The sequence below is a fragment of the Hoplias malabaricus genome, chromosome X2, assembly GCF_029633855.1.
Source record: "Hoplias malabaricus isolate fHopMal1 chromosome X2, fHopMal1.hap1, whole genome shotgun sequence".
Classification (NCBI taxonomy): Eukaryota; Metazoa; Chordata; class Actinopteri; order Characiformes; family Erythrinidae; genus Hoplias; species Hoplias malabaricus.
In genome coordinates, this window is record NC_089819.1 from 32,066,693 (window position 1) to 32,080,048 (window position 13,356).

At 37.7% G+C, this 13,356-nt stretch overlaps 1 protein-coding gene across 2 annotated transcripts in view; it reads left to right on the forward strand.

The window, feature by feature from the left end:
• Positions 1-13,356, forward strand: part of LOC136677501 (alpha-1,6-mannosylglycoprotein 6-beta-N-acetylglucosaminyltransferase A-like) — a 247,051-nt gene that overhangs the window by 48,882 nt on the left and 184,813 nt on the right. The gene's annotated exons all lie outside the window — the stretch shown is intronic.

The following is a 13,356-nucleotide window of genomic DNA, read 5'->3' on the forward strand; positions in this document are numbered from 1 at the left end:
ATTCCCGCCTTGCGCCCGATGATTCCAGGTAGGCTCTGGACCCCCCGCGACCCTAAGTTGGATAAGCGGTTACAGATAATGAATGAATGAAAAAATTGTTGCACTTTTATTACTATGTAGCTTACAGGCCCCTCACAATAAGAGAGATCTAGCATGTATTCCACAAGTCAAATATTTGCAATATGTGTACACTAATATACACCTATAACTCAAAAACACTTTCCCCAAAAATTTTAAAACTTCACATGCTTGATCAGACTGAGGAGCAGATGTCATAATTAAGTTGGCGTGCCACTGCATTCCTAGATGACGCTATAACATAAAAAAGCCAATTAAATCAGTTTTTGTCCAATTGTAGCGCCCCCTTTTGGTAAATTTTGATCATATTGTACATACTTCTTCAGGGTAGGACCATACATACGTCTGTCATGGTTGGTCTTGATTAGACTTAATTTGTTTGAGTTATAGCTAAAAGAATGTTTAAAGCTCCACACGCTTCAATTAATTGTTTTATTACAACAAAAGTTTGTCCAAATGTTGAACTTTTTTTGATAATTATTTACCTACAGACTCGGCAGATTCCAACAAGGTCAACTGTTTGGGAATATCGCAAAATTCCACGGACTAGTTCGAAAAGGTTCAATTTTGAACATTTGGAAACTGAGAAAAAGCAAAGCATTTTTTGACAACACTTGCAATTACAAAGTTGTTAGGCCCTCTGCAGAGTATAAAAAGAAGCAAACTGTGTGTCAATATGCTTAATTTTCACAGAGATATATAATATTTTCTTGACATAGCGCCCCCTAGTGGCTATCGTTATGACAATTTTTCTGCTCTTAGGGAGGCCTACCAGGGACATACCAGTCAAATCCCATGATGATTGGACCTTGTTAAGGTTGTCAAACAGCTGATGACAGCTGATTGGTCGATGACAATCACAATTTTGCTCGAATCGAGTTGTCCTTAATTTTCCCTCTACAGCCTTGCCCATAGATGCAGCATGCCAAGCGGCGGTCCGATCCGCCTTACGGATGCTGAGATATAAACTTGAAGCATTTACAGCGCCCCCTATATAAATATTGGCTTCTCCTTTGACAAGCTACCTCAGAATCATGTCTGAAAGTAGAATATGAAATGTAAACACATTTGAGTAAAGCATGAGTTTGTTATAGATTTTTAAGTAAAACATAAAATAAGCCGAAGAGGTTCATTTGCATATGGCGGCCATCTTGAATCGAAATTTCAACGTTTTTTTGATAATTATTAAACTACAGGCTCCTGCGAACATTTTGACACCAAGCTCAAGAAAATTGGACAAAAATCCACGGAGGAGTACACAAAAGTAGGTTTTGCAAATTATGCAAAATAGCAAAAAATCTAAGTAGGCGGAGCTTAGTGGTTGTATGTACCTTTTTGATTCGGCAGGACCCAAGGAATCAGGGAAAAAAAAGATTTCGTCTCTACGCCACACGGGGTGGAAAATCTTTTAATGAAAGCGTTTTCCTTCGCTGTAGCGCCCCCTTGAGGCCAATTGGGCTGATATTTTGCGCCTCAGTAGCGAGACCGACTACTACCTATTGACCAAGTCTCAAGTCTCTAGGCCTTACGGTTTGGGCTGTGCGATTCGTTTTATGGCAGAAAAAGAAAAATAATAATAATAATAATAATAACAAATTAAAATCAGAACAAACACAATAGGGTTTCAAGCACTTCGTGCTCGAACCCCTAATAATAATAATAATAATAACAAATTAAAATCAGAACAAACACAATAGGGTTTCAAGCACTTCGTGCTCGAACCCCTAATAAAAATCCTAACAATTATAATAGGGTTTCAAGCACTTCGTGCTCGAACCCCTAATAATAATAATAACAAAATATAGCCGCAAGCGGCAATTAACGGGGTTCTCGCTTAACAGGCCTGTTTGGAAGCAATAGGCCTACATCGCTGCCATGCTACCTTTAAAAGCATTTCTATAAGTAGAATCTTAAATTTGAACCCATTTGAGCAAAGTATGGAGTTAGAGATGCTCAAGTAAAACCTGTGATAAGCTGAAGAGGTTCATTTGCCATCATGAATCAAAATGTCAATTAATTCTATAATTACCTAGGGTCAGACTCATGTGAACGTTTTGGCACCAAGCTCAAGGGACTTGGTGAAAAATTCATAGACTTATTGACAAAAGTATGTTTTGCAAATTAGCTCAAAATCTAAGTGGGCTGAGCTTTATGATCCAACAGCAAATTAGTTTGTCTTAAGCCAAGGAATAAGGGACAAAAAGATTTCATCTCTAGGCCTTACGGTGTAGGAGATATAGACCTCAGTGCTTTTCCCTTTGCTATAGCGCCACCATCTGGCCAAAGAATGTCATTTTCCTTGGCTGAGTCATTTTACACCTGCTGGACCTTGCTGCCAAGGGAGGTGTTTCTGGGCCTTATGGTCTTTGCTCCACATTGCATTTTGCATAATGTCTCAGAGCCACTGTAGTTCAACAGCACAATGTATAGTCTTAGACTGCCATCTGCTGGTGAGAAATGACTACTTTCCCATATTTTTAGATCAGCCATAAAAGCACATACAGAAAGATTTAAGCATGTACTCCTATGTGGATATTTACCTAACATGGGCATGTACGGTATCAGCTGAATCCTAAGGATCTGAACTTTAACAAAAAATTGTTGCACTTTTATTACTATGTAGCTTACAGGCCACTCCCAATAACACAGATCTAGCATGTATTCCTCAAGTCAAATATAAGCTATATGTGTACACTAATATACACCTATAACTCAAAAATGCTTTCCCCAAAAATTTTAAAACGTCACATACTTGATCAGACTGAGGACCAGATGTCATAATTAAGTTGGGGTGCCACTGCGTTCCTAGATGGCGCTATAACATAAAAAAGCCCATTTAATCAGTTTTTGTCCAATTGTAGCGCCCCCTTTTGGTAAATTTTGATCATATTGTACATACGTCTTCAGGACAAGACCATACATACTTCTGTCACGTTTGGTCTTGATTGGACTTAATTTGTTTGAGTTATAGCTAAAAGAATGTTTAAAGCTCCCCACACTTCAATTAATTGTTTTATTACAACAAAAGTTTGTCCAAATGTTGAACTTTTTTTGATAATTATTTACCTACAGACTCTGCAGATTCCAACAAGGTCAACTGTTTGTGAATATCGCAAAATTCCACGGACTAGTTCGAAAAGCTTCAATTTTGAACATTTGGAAACTGAGAAAAAGCAAAGCATTTTTTGACAACACTTGCAATTACAAACTTGTTAGGCCCTCTGCAGAGTATAAAAAGAAGCAAACTGCGTGTTAATATGCTTAATTTTCACAGAGATATATAATATTTTCTTGATATAGCGCCCCCTAGTGGCTATCGTTATGACAATTTTTCTGCTCTTAGGGAGGCCTACCAGGGACATACCAGTCAAATCCCATGATGATTGGACCTTGTTAAGGTTGTCAAACAGCTGATGACAGCTGATTGGTCGATGACAATCACAATTTTGCTCGAATCGAGTTGTCCTTAATTTTCCCTCTACAGCCTTGCCCATAGAAGCAGCATGCCAAGTGGCGGTCCGATCCGCCTTACGGATGCTGAGATATAAACTTGAAGCATTTACAGCGCCCCCTATATGAATATTGGCTTCTCCTTTGACAAGCTACCTCAGAATCATGTCTGGAAGTGGAATATGAAATGTAAACGTATTTGAGTAAAGCATGAATTTGTTATAGATTTTTAAGTAAAACATAAAATAAGCCGAAGAGGTTCATTTGCATATGGCGGCCATCTTGAATCGAAATTTCAAATTTTTATTGATGATTATTAAGCTACAGACTCCTGCGAACATTTTGACACCAAGCTCAAGAAAATTGGACAAAAATCCACGGAGGAGTACACAAAAGTAGGTTTTGCAAATTATGCAAAATAGCAAAAAATCTAAGTAGGCGGAACTTAGTGGTTGTATGTACCTTTTTGATTCGGCAGGACCCAAGGAATCAGGGGGAAAAAAATTCCCCCTGCAAGCGCCCCCTTGTGGCTATCAACACGAAATTTTTTCTGCAAATACAAAGTGTGTCCATGAACATACCATGCAAATGCCATGATGATTGGGCATTGTTAAGCCTGTCAAAAAATGATGAAAAAAAATTGAACTTTGATTGGCTGTTGACATCGTTAAACGTGCCCGTATTGAGTCGTCCTTAATTTCCCATATGTAGGCTTGCTGACAGAACCAGCATGCCAAATGTCAACTTAATTGGCCTTGTAGATCCTACAAGGCCAATTCGTGCTCAGAAGCCTAATAATAATAATAATAAAAATCTGAACAAAAACAATAGGCTTCTTTGCACTTCGTGCTCAGAAGCCTAATAATAATAATAAGAAAAATCCTAACAATTACAATATGGTCCTACACTACGTGTTAGGACCATAATAATAATAAAAATAAAAATCCTAACAATTATAATAGGGTTTCAAGCACTTCGTGCTCGAACCCCTAATAAAAATAAAAATCCTAACAATTATAATAGGGTTTCAAGCACTTCGTGCTCGAACCCCTAATAATAAAAATCCTAACAATTATAATAGGGTTTCAAGCACTTCGTGCTCGAACCCCTAATCAGAACAAAAACAATAGGCTTCCTTTGCACTTTGTGCTCGGAAGCCTAAAAAACAAAAAAAGCGGAAAAAACGGAACAAAAACAATAGGGCTCCAGCACTTGCAGTGCTTGGACCCCTAATTAAAATCAGAACAAACACAATAGGGTTTCAAGCACTTCATGCTCGAACCCCTAAATATAGCCGCAAGCGACAATTAACGGGGTTCTCGCAGAATAGGCCTGTTTGGAAAAAATAGGCCTACATCGCTGATATGGTACCCTTAAAATCATGTCCTTAAGTAGAATCTGAAATTTGAACCCATTTGAATAAAGTATGGAGGAGTTACAGACGTTCAAGTAAAACATACGATAAGCCGAAGAGGTTCATTTGCACATGGCAGGCTTCTTGAATCAAAATGTCAACATTCATTCTATAATTAGACATGGTCAGACTCTTGTGAACGTTTTGGCACAAAGCTCAAGAGAATTGGACAAAAATTCACAGACTTGTGGAAAAAAGTAAGTTTAGCTAATTATGCATATTGGCTCAAAATCTAAGTGTGCGGAGGTAAATGGTCTAAATGGCAGATTAGTTTGAATTAAGCCAAGGAATCAGGGAAAAAAAAGATTTCGTCTCTAGGCCTTACGGTGTAGGAGATATAGACCTAAACACGTATCCCTTTTCTATATTGCCACCATCTGGCCAAAGAGTGTCATTTTCCTTGGCTGAGTCATGTCATACCTGCTTAACCTTGCTGGCAAGTGAAATGTTTCTGGACCTTATGGTCTTTGCTCAACATTGCATTTTGCCTCAGATCCACTGTAGTTCAACATCACAATGTATAGTCTTATATAAGAAAGCTGTTATTTCTCACCAGCAGATGGCAGTCTGTTTGGATCAGAAATATTTCACAAACAGAAATATTTGAGCGTGTACTCCTATGTGGATAATTACCTTACATGGACATATGTGGTATCAGCTGAATTCTAAGGATCTGAACTTTAATAATTATCAAAAAAAACTTGCACTTCTATTACTATGTAGCTTACAGGCCCCTCCCAAAAAGAGAGATCCAGCATGTATTCCACAAGTCAAATATATGCTATATATGTACACATATATACACCTATAACTCAAAAACGCTTTCACCAAAAATTTCAAAATTTCACAAGCTTGATAAGCCTGAAGCCTGAGCAGATGTCATAACTAAATTGTGGTGCCACTGCAATCCTAGATGGCGCTATAACACAAAAAAAACTTTTTAATAAGTTATTGTCCAATTGTAGCGCCCCCTTTGGGTGGATTTAGGCCATAATAGACATGCTCCTTTAGGGTATGGTCTTACATAATCCTATAAAGTTTGGTCTGGATTGGGCTTCTTTTCTTGGAGTTATAGATGAAAGAACCTATAAAGCAGCTCACACTTCAGTTTATTGACATGTTGTAACAACACAATGTTAAAAAGTCATAATTTTTTTAAAGATTGTTTACCTACAGACTCTACAGATTCCAACAAAACCAATTGTTTGGGAATAGCTTCAGATTCCACGGACTAGTTCGAAAACCTCAATTTTCAAACAACTGGCCATTGAGAAAAAACAATACATTTCTTGACAATACTTGCTATTACAAAGTTGTTAGGCAATATACAGAGTACAGAGTCCAGCAAACTGCATGTCAATATGCTTAATTTTCGCTGAGATATTACATATTTTCTTGTTATAGCGCCCCCTAGTGGCTATCGTTACGAAACGTCTTCTGCTCTTAGGAAGTGCCACCATGGACATGCCAGTCAAATATCATAATGATTGACCTTTGTCAAGGTTGTCAGGGAGCTGCTGAGTTCTGATTGGCCGATGACGTTACAATTTGGCGAGTATCGACTTGTCCTTTATTTTCCACTTAGAGCCTTGCCTAAAGCAGCTGTATGCCAAGCGGCGGACCGATCGGACTTGCGCATGCTGAGATATGAATTTCTAGTATTTAGAGCGCCCCCTATGTGAATTTTTGCACCACCGACGACATGCTACCTCAAAATCATGTCCCTAAGCAGAATCTGAAATTGCAACCCATTTGAGTAAAGTATGCAGGAGTAACAGCTGTTCTGGAAAAAAGGCAATAAACCGATATGGTTCATTTGCATATGGCAGCTACATTGAATTGAAATGTCAACGTTTTTTGATTATTATTAAGCTTCAGACTCCTGCGAACGTTTTGACACCAAGCTCAAGAAAATTGGACAAAAATCCACCAACTAGTACGCAAAAGTAGGTTTTGCAAATTATGCAAAATAGCAAAAAATTTTAAGTGGGCGGAGCTTAGTGGTTGTATCGACCTTTTTGATTCGGCAGGACCCAAGGAATCAGGGGGAAAAAAATTTCGTCTCTACGCCTCACGTGGTAGGAGCCCCGCAAGAAAAGGCGTTGTCCTTCGCTGTAGCGCCCCCATGAGGCCAATCCGTCTGATTTTTTGCGCCTGAGTAGCGGGAGGGTTTACTACCTACTGGCCAAGCCTCAAGTCTGTAGGCCTTACGGTTTGGGCTGTGCGATCGTTTGTAGTGCAGAAAAAGAACCGGAATAATAATAATAATAATAAAAATATAAATCCTAACAATTATAATAGGGTTTCAAGCACTTCGTGCTCGAACCCCTAATAAAAATAAAAATCCTAACAATTATAATATGGTTTCAAGCACTTCGTAAAAATCAGAACAAAAACAATAGGCTTCTTTTCACTTCGTGCTCAGAAGCCTAATAACAAATTAAAATCAGAACAAACACAATAGGGTTTCAAGCACTTCGTGCTCGAACCCCTAATCAGAACAAAAACAATAGGCTTCCTTTGCACTATGTGCTCGGAAGCCTAATAATAATAATAAGAACTAGAGCCGCTAGCGGCTATCTGCGGGTTCAAGCACTAACTGGCTTAATATGGCAGTCAAGTCAAATCTGACAACTCCTGTAGTATGAATTGATTGGGAGAGGATGTATTGACATTTGTGGCTATGGCAAAATTGTTAGACATTGAGCCAAGTAGGTATGTGCAGTGTCAGATTATTTGTAATAGGTGCTTGTGTTTGTGACTTGTGTTCTACAGTCTCTGAGGTGTGTTTGTTTCTGAGTGATGTGTGTGGTGTAAGAGGGTCTTTGTGTGAGGTATATAATGTGTAAGCAGTGCTTACTATAAACTTGAATATTACAGGTGTTGGTCATAAAATTAGAATATCATGAAAAAGTTTATTTCCGTAATTCTATTCAAAGAGTTGAACTTGTATATTATATGCATTCATTACTCACAGACTGATATATGTCAAGTGTTTATTTCTTTTAATTTGATGATTATAAATGACAATTTATAATTTGAATTTTGTGAAAAGGTTCAATATTGAAGACTGGTGCGACACTCTAATCAGTGAATTAACTCAAAACACCTGCATAGGCCTTTAACTGGTCTCTCAGTCTAGTTCTGTAGGCTCTACAATCATGGGGAAGACTGCTGACTTGACAGTTGTCCAAAAGATGACCATTGACACCTTACACTAGCAGAGCAAGACACAAATGGTCATTGCTAAAAATGCTGGCTGTTCACAAAGCTCTGTGTCCAAGCACATTAATAGAGAGGAGAAGGGAAGGAAAAGATGTGGTAGAGGATTGTTAAATAAAACCCATTCACAAATGTTAGGGAGATTCTCAAAGACTGGACTGCAGCTGGAGTCAGCGCTTGAAGAACCACCACGCACAGATGTATGCAAGACATGGGTTTTAGCGTGACTGAAACTCGCCTGACCTTAACCCCATTGAAAATCTACAGGGTATTGTGAAGAGTAAGATGCAATACGCCAGACCCAACAATGCAGAAGAGCTGAAGGCCACTATCAGAGCAACCTGTGCTCTGGACAGGCTACTATAGAGTAGTTATATATAAATCTAAAATATTTAAATGCAGGTGGGCATTTAAATGCAGGAGGCGGTGTGGGGGAGGAGGTTGCCTCGCACTACAGCCAATCAGAGTGCAGTTCTTGCCTTTTAACATGTCAGGCATTAAATGGGACACTGTACTCTGTGAGAAACAAGTATAAACATCAGAAACTCAGTACATCAGAATAAAACACACAATAACAAAGGGTATTTTCTGACTGGTGAGGGTAAATGGCCACTTGAAGAGGTATAGAAGACTTTATAATTTTTAATTATGATAAATATTCATATTCATATGGTATGACCATTAACCTTTGCAGGTGAATAGGATCTTAACCTCCATATAGATCAAAAAAACAATATTTAGTTTTGTAGTTCTATCTGGTGGTGAAAGAATTTACTACTGTAACATAGTGTTGCTAAGCAGTTACAGTCTTTCATGTTAGAATTGTTTAAGGGAGTACTACTCTATGGATATTTTCCTAACATGTACATATGTGGTATCAGTGGAATCCTAAAGACATGGCATATAATAATTATCAATAAAATGTTGAACTTTCATCACTATGTGGCTTACAGGCCCCTTCAAATAATAGAGATCCAGCATGAATTATAGAAATCACAAATGCACCTATAACTCAAAAAAGCTTTCCCCAAAAATTTTAAAACTGCACATGCTTGATCAGTATAAGGATCAGATGACATGATTAAATTGTGGTGCCACTGCAATCCTAGATGGCGCTATAACACAAAAAAGCTTATTTTATCAGTTATTGTCCAATTGTAGCGCCCCCTTTTGGTGGATTGGAGTCATATTGTATATGCTTCTTCATAGTAAGGCCCTACATACGTATGTCAAATTTAGTCTTGATTGGGCTTAATTTGTTTGAGTTACAGCTGAAAGAATGTTTAAAGCTCCACACACTTCGATTTATTGATTTATTACAACAAAAGTTTGTCCAAATGTTGAACTTTTTTTGATAATTATTGACCTACAGGCTCTGCAGATTCTAACAAGGTCAATTATTTGGGAATAGAGCAAAATTCCACGGACTAGTTTGAAAAAGTTCAATTTTAAACAACTGGCAATTGAGAAAATACAATGCATTTTTTGACAACACTTGCAACTATAATGTTGTAAGGCCCTCTGCAGAGTATACAGAGAAGTAAACTGCGTGGCGATACGGTTAATTTTTGCTGAGAAATATCATATTTTCTTGATATAGCGCCCCCTAGTGGCTATCGTTACGACAATTTTTATGCATTTAGGGAGGGCTCCCAGGAACATACCAGTCAAATCCCATGATGATTGGACCTTGTTAAGGTAGTCAAACAGGTGCTAACATCTGATTGGCCAATGACGATCACAATTTTGCCAGAATCTAATTGTCCTTAATTTTCCACTTATAGCCTTGCCCACAGAAGCAGCATGCCAAACGGCGGTCCGATCCGCCTTGCGGATGCTGAGATATACACTTGTAGCATTTACAGCGCCCCCTATATGAATATTGGCTCCTCATTTGACATGCTACCTCAGAATCATATCTGGAAGTAGAATATGAAATTTGAACACATTGGAGTAAAGTATGAAATTGTTATAAATTTGTAAGTAAAACATACGATAAGCCGAAGAGGTTCATTTGCATATAGCGGCCATATTGAATCGAAATTTAAACTTTTTTTTGATAAATATTAACCTTCAGACTCCTGCGAACATTTTGGCACCAAGCTCAAGAGAATTGGACAAAAATCCCCGGACTAGTTCGCAAAAGTAGGTTTTGGAAATTATGCAAATTAGCGTGATAATAACCTTGGAAAAATGAAATTTTGACTAACCCGTTTTTGATTTGTCAGGACCCAAAGAATCAGTGGAAAAAAAGATTTTGTCTCTACGCCTCAGGGTGTAGGAGATATGAACCTAAACGCGTTTCACTTTCCTATAGCGCCACCATTAGGCCAATCAGTGTAATTTTTGTTGTCCTCCGAGATGCACACAAACTACATCTACCCTCCAAGTGGGAAGTCTGTACGACCTACGGTCTCTTCCGCACAATGACTTTTACAGGAGAAAAAGAATAATAAGAAAAACCTGTACAAAAACAATAGGGTTCTACGCACTGAGTGCTTGAACCCTAAAAAACCCGACAATCGCTATAGGGTCCCCACACTACGTGCTAGGACCCTAACTATATCTAAACATGGTTGTGCAACATAAAGATGTTATGATTTATGATGATCACCATTTGTAATTTCAAGTTGACTTTAAAGCATTAGTTCTAAATCCTGGTTCTTGTGGGCCTCTGGCTTGCATGTTGTCACACTTACTTCAACTTCAGAAGTTGTTGTTTATTAGCCCATTAGTTGCTAATTGTTAGAAGCAGAGGAATCTCTGAAATGTGCAGCGCAGTGGCCCACCAGAACATGTATTGAGAACAACTGCTTTAAAGACTTATTTATACTCACATTTTGTAACTCTCACTGCAGTCTGGAGTCAAAAGGTTCTGACAACAACCAACATGGCTATGGTGGTGTTAATGTACTTATGCTGCATTCTATCTGAGCTCCGGTGTAAGAAATTTAATTGGAATGCCACTAGAAGTAGGATTTCCTATCTGATTGATGGGGCAGCTTTACCAACCTTGAGTTCATATTCCAAGATGGCTGCCCACATATTAGCAGTGGTGTCATGTTAATTAGTACTTCTGTCTATTTGTATCTCAATATTTCAGTCATACTCATAGTACTGTCCACCTGCTGTATGTCAAGATGTTTCTATGGTGTTTGTATGTGTAAAGTATCTCATAATGCTCTGTTATCAACTGGTATCGTGCACAGTGCTGACCGTGAACAAGTTAATAATGAAAAAGATGGATGAAATGAATGCGTTATATGAACTGTACGTCCCTGTATCCATATTTAATGTTAAATTAGCCTTATGGTTTTGCTCACACTGCAGGGCAAATTTATTAAATTTTATTTCTACAGTGCATTTAACTGAAGTGATCAGTTTAGAGTTGTTTGCTTTAGTAGCCACGTTGGCTGTCATAATAAAGCCTCAGGCACATGTAAACTGAAGGCAGAAAATGGGGCACATTGCACTGTTTGATGAACAGAAAAAAAAAAACACATAAAAATTGATCTGACTTGTTAAATTGTCTCACTCCAGTTTTGAGAAACCTACCAACATGGCCTGTATCGGGATTGTATCTACATGGATTGTTAAAAGAGTTCTTGAATGCCTTTTGAAAGGCTACAAAAAAATCCTTCTTACTCAAATCAAATATCATGAAGAATGAAGTTTGAGCTTGAAAACGCCTATGTCAACTGTCTTTAGGGCTATTCTAGTTCACAGAACCTTAGTACTAAGTTTGTCCGCATGCTAAAAGAGGAGACAATGGAGTAAATTGAATTTCTAGCTTGTATTGATAGACACGGGGAATGGAATCAGATGTGTAGAGTCGTGTAGGTTCCGTGCAGTGGAAAAGCGCCATTAGACACACCTACCTCATTGGTCCATCTTATAGATGTAAAGTCAGAGACAGTACCATATCTGTCGGTGTGTCATTGGACAAAGGACTCAGCCCACGGGACGCTGTTGGGTGGGTAGAACAACACAAAGTAGCACAAAGGCGGTTAAATGGACAGATGATGTGTGACGGAATCTTCTCTTCTGTACCATCCATGAGGCACTAATTTTTCTTTAGGTCACGGATGCAAATGTATGAATTTCACAGATCGAATTTTAATGGTTGAATTTCCTAAGTCTGAAATGTTTAACTCGAATTTCTATAATGAAATAAAAGCACTGGAATAATGTCAACTGAATTGTAAGTATGAAAATAAATTAATTAATTTGAAAATTGCACACACAAAAATGAAAGACATGGTAATTCAGTAAGCTTTAATTAATTGTTTTTCATTAAATCCAGTTATATTAATTCAAATACTTGTCAGTAAAATGCCTCCATAGACTATTGGACCTTGATTTCCAAGTTAAATGCCAAATTTACTTTAATCTGAAAACACTCCTTTTGAATCTCCCCCAAATTTTTGAAAGGGGACCATTTTAAAGGCTTAGGAAACCTTTGCAGGTGTTTTGTGTTGATTATTCTCATTTTCTGAGATAATGACTTTTGGGCTTTCATTGGCTGTAGGCCATAATCATCAACATTAAAAGAAAGAAATGCTTGAAATGGCTCACTCTGTAATGCATCTATATCTAATGAGTTTCAGTTTTTTTTTTATTGAATTACTAAAATAAATGAACTGTGCAGTTATGGCAAAATAACATGATCAACATGGTTAGAACACTTCTCAAACAATCACATTACTTGTCTGGAACTAGCTGTTGTATGATATATGATTTCTCTTTGTTGCAAAGAGATCATTGCACTGGAAATAGCATTACTTTGTTAATGTGTTATCTACTATTAACTAGCAGATGTCTGCTAGCTGTAACAAGCTAAGTTAAGAAAAAGCCAGTTTAGGTTTACATCCTGAAGATTTTGATCTATGAAATCACAGATGAGACTTAATTTCATCAGTATCTGTAATTGATGTCCTGCCTTACGTTTGACTAGACTAGCACTCAACATTTCTAACTTGGATGTGGAATTCTTTATGTTAAATTTTTTTCAGCTCTGTTGGTCCAGTGTGCCAATTCATCTGTAATTATAAGAAATGGAAGCATTTTAAAAATGTTAACAGAACATTCAAATTATAAAAATGTATTTGGGGGGTTCACACAAAGTAAGCAGTGTATGGTGTTTATCTGTAATATAATGTTTTGCTTTCTCTTCCTTTTCTTTCTCTCTTTCT